Source organism: Coregonus lavaretus (assembly GCF_964263955.1).
Source record: "Coregonus lavaretus genome assembly, chromosome: 5".
Classification (NCBI taxonomy): domain Eukaryota; kingdom Metazoa; phylum Chordata; class Actinopteri; order Salmoniformes; family Salmonidae; genus Coregonus; species Coregonus lavaretus.
The window spans coordinates 10,597,982-10,605,388 of record NC_139992.1 but is presented as its reverse complement, the minus strand read 5'-3'; positions in this window follow the sequence as shown (position 1 = coordinate 10,605,388).

The following is a 7,407-nucleotide window of genomic DNA, read 5'->3' as shown; positions in this document are numbered from 1 at the left end:
CCTTTTGATGTGTCTGTCATGAAAGAAAACTCCCGGTTCACCAGACGTCTTTGGAGAAAAGTAATTACATTCAGATGTACAAAGGCCTTTCTATAATACCCAACATGCACCCAGGCCCCCTGCCTCCCTCCCTCTCTCTCCATCCCTCCTACCCCCTCCCTCTACCCCTCCATTCCTTCCTCCATTGCCAAGTTTCCACATATCTTCAGCTTCCTGCTACTGCAGTGTGTCTGTCCATCAGGAATGCTGGCATGGTGCAATATGTAGCACACCTTCCCCTCTCCTTCCGTCCACCCTCCCTCCATCCTCCATTCACACCCTTTCCTCCTCCCCTCCCATCATTCCACCATTCGTCCTCTCTCTCTCCATCCCCCCGCCCTCTCTCCCTCCATCCCCCCACCCACCCTCTCTCCCTCCATCCCTCCTTCTCTCTCTGACGTGGTCATGAAAACACGCTCTGCAGTTCTAATCAGACTGCTAATTAGAATAAATTAGGCCCACTGATTCAATTAACCTTTTTCGGATTTGTCTCCCTGCGATGTAGCCAGTCGTTTTTACATCCTGTTGACATGGACTCCCACAGCCAGGACATCAATCAGGCTGGGATGGGCCGCAGGAAGGTACGGGACGGGTATGGGAGGGTTAGGAGGGTACGATAGGGGTATGGGAGGGTTACGGCGGGTACGAGAGGGGTATGGGAGGGTATGGGAGGTGTATGGGAGGGTTAGGAGGGTACGGGAAGGGTATGGGATGGTTAGGGCGGGTACAGGAGGGGTATGGGAGGGTACGGGAAGGGTATGGGAGGGTTAGGAGGGTACAGGAAGGGTATGGGATGGTTAGGGCGGGTACGGGAGGGGTATGGGAGGGTTAGGGAGGTACGGGAAGGGTATGGGAGGGTTAGAAAGGTACGAGAGGGGTATGGGAGGGTTAGGGAGGTACGGGAAGGGTATGGGAGGGTTAGAAAGGTACGAGAGGGGTATGGGAGGGTTAGGAGGGTACGAGAGGGGTATGGGAGGGTTAGGGCGGCAAATTAATGAGGTTGTCCGGCCCCCACTTCTTGTCCAGGCCAATAATATTTACTAATTTAGCTGTAAGGGATGGAGAGGATGGAGAGGACCCCTCATCCTCCGAGGAGCCATGCTCCCTACCCATCCGGCCTGCCTGCCTAGAGATGATCCATTCTAATAGCATCAATTGAACATTACTTTAGGACCCGTGATGCATCGTTCCTCTTTAGCCAATCCATTACATATTTATCACACACGCGGGAGGGCCCCTGCCCCTACCCCTTGCTGTGGAGTGACAGGGAGCTGATCAGCAAGATTGATTTGGTGGGGGGCTGAGGGGGAGAGGGGGGAGGGGATGGGTGCGGGTGGGGATGGGTGTGGGGGTGGGAGGAGTAATTTGGGGGTTTGTGTGTGTGTATGCGCTCCTGCCTGTGTGTGATTGCACCTGCGTGTGTGTGTGTGTGTGTGTAGTTGTGAGCCTTTTGGCCTAAACACTGTATAGTGCTGCAGAGCAGAGCAGAGCGGAGGGGAGGCCCTTCCTGTGGGATTGCACAGAGAACAGAGAACAGAAGCTTCTAATGGGTCTTATTGATCCACACACACGGCCCAGTGACTGATGACAAAGTAAAAGCCCCCTTCACCCAATCAACCCCCTCCATCCCATCCCTCCCTCCATCCCTCCCCTCTCGGGTCCGTTCAAGAAAGAGGGGCATGTCTAACAGGCTGCCTGCTGAACATTTTATCATCAGGTATTTCTGGTGGTGGTGGTCCTCTCTCGTCTGGTGCTGGATTCTAATATGTTATCTGTTGTATATCACCACTGCAGTGGAGGCTGCTGAGGGGAGGACGGCTCATATTAATGGCTGGAATGGAGTCAATGGAATGGTATCAAACACATCAAACATGTGGTTGCCATGTGGTTGATACCATTCCATTGACTCCATTCCAGCCTCCACTGTGAATACATAAGTGGGGCTAAGCCAGGGCTATAAGTGGGGCTAGGACAGGGCTATAAGTGGGGCTAAGCCAGGGCTATAAGTAGGGCTAGGCCAGGGCTGTAAGTGGGGCTAAGCCAGGGAAATCAGTGGGGCTAAGCCAGGGCTATAAATTGGGCTAAACCAGGGCTATAAGTGGGGCTAGGCCAGGGCTATAAGTGGGGCTAAGCCAGGGCTATAAGTGGGGCTAAGCCAGGGCTATAAGTGGGGCTAGGCCAGGGCTATAAGTGGGGCTAAGCCAGGGCTATAAGTGGGGCTAAGCCAGGGCTATAAGTGGGGCTAGGCCAGGGCTATAAGTGGGGCTAAGCCAGGGCTATAAGTGGGGCTAGGCCAGGGCTATAAGTGGGGCTAAGCCAGGGCTATAAGTGGGGCTAAGCCAGGGCTATAAGTGGGGCTAGGCCAGGGCTATAAGTGGGGCTAAGCCAGGGCTATAAGTGGGGCTAAGCCAGGGCTATAAGTGGGGCTAAGCCAGGGAAATCAGTGGGGCTAAGCCAGGGCTATAAGTGGGGCTAGGCCAGGGCTATAAGTGGGGCTAAGCCAGGGCTATAAGTGGGGCTAAGCCAGGGCTATAAGTGGGGCTAAGCCAGGGAAATCAGTGAGGCTAAGCCAGGGCTATAAGTGGGGCTAGGCCATGGCTATAAGTGGGGCTAGGCCAGGGCTATAAGTGGGGCTAAGCCAGGGCTATAAGTGGGGCTAAGCCAGGGCTATAAGTGGGGCTAAGCCAGGGCTATAAGTGGGGCTAAGCCAGGGCTGTAAGTGGGGCTAAGCCAGGGCTGTAAGTGGGGCTAAGCCAGGGCTATAAGTGGGGCTAAGCCAGGGCTGTAAGTGGGGCTAAGCCAGGGCTATAAGTGGGGCTAGGACAGGGCTATAAGTGGGGCTAGGCCAGGGCTATAAGTGGGGCTAAGCCAGGGCTATAAGTGGGGCTAAGCCAGGGCTATAAGTGGGGCTAAGCCAGGGCTATAAGTGGGGCTAAGCCAGGGCTATAAGTGGGGCTAAGCCAGGGCTGTAAGTGGGGCTAAGCCAGGGCTGTAAGTGGGGCTAAGCCAGGGCTATAAGTGGGGCTAAGCCAGGGCTGTAAGTGGGGCTAAGCCAGGGCTATAAGTGGGGCTAGGCCAGGGCTGTAAGTGGGGCTAAGCCAGGGCTATAAGTGGGGCTAGGCCAGGGCTATAAGTGGGGCTAGGCCAGGGCTGTAAGTGGGGCTAAGCCAGGGCTATAAGTGGGGCTAGGCCAGGGCTATAAGTGGGGCTAGGACAGGGCTATAAGTGGGGCTAGGACAGGTCTGTATTTAACCTCAGATGTGATGTGTGTCATTGGTTGTTCAGGTTCCATGCCAAGGGTCCTGGAGCACACACACACACAGACACACACACACACACACAGACACACACACCCACAATGTTATTCAGGGTCCTTGTTCGAGCTGCTATAAACACAAATGACAGGAGCCTCTGATGACATTGGTCCCCCAGTGAAGCATCAGACCATCACAGTGGAGTTGGAGGCAGCAGGGTCTGACTCTACCATCAGAAAACATTGACAGACATTTATGTTCAGAGCCACGAGTCCAGTGTTGTCATTACTTCTGTTGACATGACAACGGTGGGGGGGTACGTGCGTGCATGTGTGTGTGCGTATGCATCTGTGTGTGCAGGCTCCCTGGTGCTGATGACAGTGGATGACAACATGGATTCATCAGCTTTTCCATGGTATCTATGGTAACAATGATGAGTCGGTGCCAGTCATCCAAACACACATAATTAAACAGAGAAGAAACCAGACTAGAGGGTGGAGGGAGAGATGGTTATTGAGACGACGGTAAAGAAAACAGCTCACAAAAAGCCATTATGTTTGTTGTTGTTGTATCAGGGCTTAATGTTATCAGATTAGGGAACAGTGCCAATTATAAAAATCTCTCTCTCTCTCTCTCTCTCTCTCTCTCTCTCTCTCTCTCTCTCCAATTCAAATGACTTTATTGGCATGGGAAACATATGTTTCATTGCCAAAGCAAGTGAAATTTGTTGTTATTTGTTATTTGTTAATTATATTAATTGTTTAGGTATTCTTTCTTAAAACTGCATTGTTGGTTAAGGGCTTGTAAGTAAGCATTTCACTCTAAGGTCTACACCTGTTGTATTCGGCACATGTGACAAATACAATTTTATTTGATTTGAAATAGATAATAAAGTGAAATAAACAATAAAAAATGAACAGTAAACATTACACTCACAAAGGTTTCAAAGGAATAGAGACTTTTCATATGTCATTTTATGGCTATGTACAGTGTTGTAATGATGTGTAAATAGTTAAAGTACAAAATGGAAAATAAATAAACAGAAATATGGGTTGTATTTACAATGCTGTTTGTTCTTCACTGGTTTACTTTTTCTTGTGGCAACAAGTCAGAAATCTTGCTGCTGTGATTGCACACTAGTATTTCACCCAATATATATGAGAGTTTATCAAAATTGGATTTGTTTTCAAATTCTTTGTGGATCTTTGTAATCTGAGGGAAATATGTGTCTCTAATATGGTCATACATTTGGCAGGAGGTTAGGAAGCGTAGCTCAGTTTCCACCTCATTTTGTGGGCTGTGTGTACATAGCCTGTCTTCTCTTAAGAGCCAGGTCTGCCTACGGCGGCCTTTCTCAATAGCAAGGCTATGCTCACTGAGTCTGTACATAGTCAAAGCTTTCCTTAATCGCTCTCTCTCTCTGCTGATGATTGTCATTCTCAAATCAAATTAGTGGTCAGACAGCTACAGGGGCAAAACACACTCCCCTGCAGTGACGCAAAACATACACACACACACACACACACACACACACACACACACACACACACACACACACACACACATTACACTCCCCTGCAGTGACGCAAAACATACACACACACACACACACACATTACACTCCCCTGCAGTGACACAAAACACACACACACACACATTACACTTACTGTAGTGACAGAACCTCGCCCAACACAGTCATCCCCACAGCCCCACACACACACCCCATCTCTGTTCTCCAATCAGAGAAAGCAGATCCTCTGCATATGCCTCCTCACCCTGGGCACGCACAACATTAACTTCCTCAGGTTTCATGTTAATGAGAGATCCTGTTCCTGCTTAATAGCTGGCTGTGCTCGAGTCGCAGAGAAAATCAATTCTCAGTCATTTCCACAGTCTCTATAGAGAGAAAGAGAGACAGACAGAGAGAGAGAGAGAGAGAGAGAGAGAGAGAGAGAGAGAGAGAGAGAGAGAGAGAGAGAGGCAGAGGGAAAGAATGAGAGTGGGGGCATTTGTCAGGAGAGACAGGGAGACGAGAGAATGGAGAGAGAAGAGGAGGATGGAGACAAAAGGAATGATCAATCCATGTGCTGCGGGCTGATGGGGGGATCTGGAGGTAGAGAGGAAGGAGGGGTGGATTGATGAGAGGAGGTCCTTGGCGGGCCCCTAGGGATTCGGTCAGAGGAGAGGAGAGGCAGACACGGACCGATGGATGGGAAGAGAGAGAGAGACATACGCATAATGACACATAATGGCCCCTAACACTGAACAACAGTCCCATTGCTTATTCTGCCGCATGCAGTGCAGCACAGCTAGTGAAATTAAACACTTCTTTTTCATAAGATGCCGGTACCGGTAAGATGTGTCACACACGTGCATAGGGAATCGCATCATTCCTGGATCACAGAGCTCGACGCAGGATAACACAGCAATAAGCAGTGTGTCTTTATGTAACAGTGGCCCAGCTCGTATTCCCCAAATACAGCAGCATGCACAATTGGGAAATTAGACCCATAATTGAGAAATTTGGAAAATCCATATTTTGAGGGAGAGGAGCATGAAATTCTAGCTAAACAAGCCATTAGTGAGATGATATTACTCCCAGTAAAATGTAGGCATGGCTGTGTACTCATCTCATCCCTATGAATGAAATCACAAGTGATCATCAGCGATCAAAAATAATGTTGAAGCTGAACGATGAAGGAAAGGGGCAAAGCAGATTCAGTGTACTGTAGCTAGGTTACATAGTGAGAGCAGATTCAGTGTACTGTAGCTAGGTTACATAGTGAGAGCAGATTCAGTGTACTGTAGCTAGGTTACATAGTGAGAGCAGATTCAGTGTACTGTAGCTAGGTTACATAGTGAGAGCAGATTCAGTGTACTGTAGCTAGGTTACATAGTGAGAGCAGATTCAGTGTACTGTAGCTAGGTTACATAGTGAGAGCAGATTCAGTGTACTGTAGCTAGGTTACATAGTGAGAGCAGATTCAGTGTACTGTAGCTAAGTTACATAGTGAGAGCAGATTCAGTGTACTGTAGCTAAGTTACATAGTGAGAGCAGTTTCAGTGTACTGTAGCTAGGTTACATAATGCTTTAAAACAAGACAAGTGGAAACTGATTGACTGGAGTGACTCACAAATTGGACAGATAAGATCCTCTCCGATTCAATGGCAACACTGCAGAGACCCAGATCAATTGAAACCCTCCTAGCTGCATATTGGTGGACCACCTGAAGTTGGAAGAGGCTTTGCTAATTGCCGACTCCTACAGCAACAGCAGGTACCCATACAGTGCCAATGCATGAAGATAGATTGAGAAGGAGAGAGACAATAACAGAGACAAGTCTAAGGAGAGAACACTAGACTGACAGCGGGACCATAGTTGCACACTCACAGCAGTGTTGGAGTCTGTAGGGTCCCCTCCTCGCCCCAACATGGACATCGACCCAGTCACTTCCTAGTTCACAGACGCAATGCGCTAAACTCCCAGACCAGACATCATCATACTGTCTATTGATGGTTATTAATGGTGATGAAACACAGGGAGGATGTGGGAGTAATGGTCATTATACTGTGCTGGGGTTGTACTGCAACTGCGTCCTAAATAGCACCCTATTCCCTACATAGTGCACTAGTGTTGACCCTGGTCAAAAGTAGTGCACTATATAGGGAATAAGGAGCCATTTGGGATGCAGGCTGTATTTCCACAGTAGGATGGACTTCCTGTCAATAGTGCATTGCAGCGTTTTACTTCCTTCTTCAGAATACAACTATGCTAACACTTATCTCGCTGTTGGAAAGTAATAAAGGGAAATATATATTTTTAAAGGATATGTATATATATGTATGTACACTACCATTCAAAAGTTTAGGGTCACTTAGAAATGTCCTTGTTTTCGAAAGAAAAGCAATTTTTTCGTCCATTAAAATAACATCAAATTGATCAGAAATACAGTGTAGACATTGTTAATGTTGTAAATGGCTATTGTAGCTGGAAACGGCTGATTTTTAATGGAATATCTACATAGGCGTATAGAGGCCCATTATCAGCAACCATCAGTCCTGTGTTCCAATGGCACATGGTGTTTGCTAATCCAAGTGTATCATTTTAAAAGGC